This window comes from Sinocyclocheilus grahami, unplaced genomic scaffold (genome assembly GCF_001515645.1).
Source record: "Sinocyclocheilus grahami isolate Dianchi unplaced genomic scaffold, SAMN03320097.WGS_v1.1 scaffold10044.1, whole genome shotgun sequence".
NCBI classification, from domain to species: domain Eukaryota; kingdom Metazoa; phylum Chordata; class Actinopteri; order Cypriniformes; family Cyprinidae; genus Sinocyclocheilus; species Sinocyclocheilus grahami.
In genome coordinates this window covers 7,094-7,739 of record NW_015513007.1, presented here as the reverse complement: position 1 = coordinate 7,739, position 646 = coordinate 7,094, and positions in this window count along the sequence as shown.

The window sequence follows — 646 nt, the reverse complement described above, 5'->3', positions numbered from 1 at the left end:
TGCTTGGCGTACTTGATGATGGCCATGGTTTCTTCATCCTTGTGAACTGATTCCTGCAGCCAGGCCTCGAGGGTCTGCTGATCCCAGTTCAGCTGACTCTTCAGGTCATCAAGCTTCTGGGTGGCTTTAAAGATGTTGTTCTGTGAAGATGATAAACAGAATTACATTAGGTTTTTAATTACATTATAACATAACATAATGTGTACAGTATTCTTCAAACATTTGGGATCAGAAAGATTAGAACAGTAATACTATTACAATTCAAAATACATTTTTTGTTTTTTAATATTCAATATTCAATATCATTTTTTCCTGCGATGGCAAAGCTGCATTTTCAGCAGCCATTACTATCAATCTAATATGTTGATTTGCTGCTTAAGAAACATTTATTAATAATATCAGTGCTGAAAACAGTTATGTTGCATAATGTACTTGAATTACACTTCTCTTTGTTCAGAATTCTCTGATGAATAGCAAGTTCAAAATAAGAGCATTTATTTGAATCTTTTGTAACATTCTAAATGTCTTTACTGTTACTTCTGATCAATTTAATGAGTACTTGACAAATTATGCATTCATTTCATGAAAACAAAATCTTACCGACCCCAGACTTTTTAACTGTAGTTTGTTTGTATACATTTGTAGT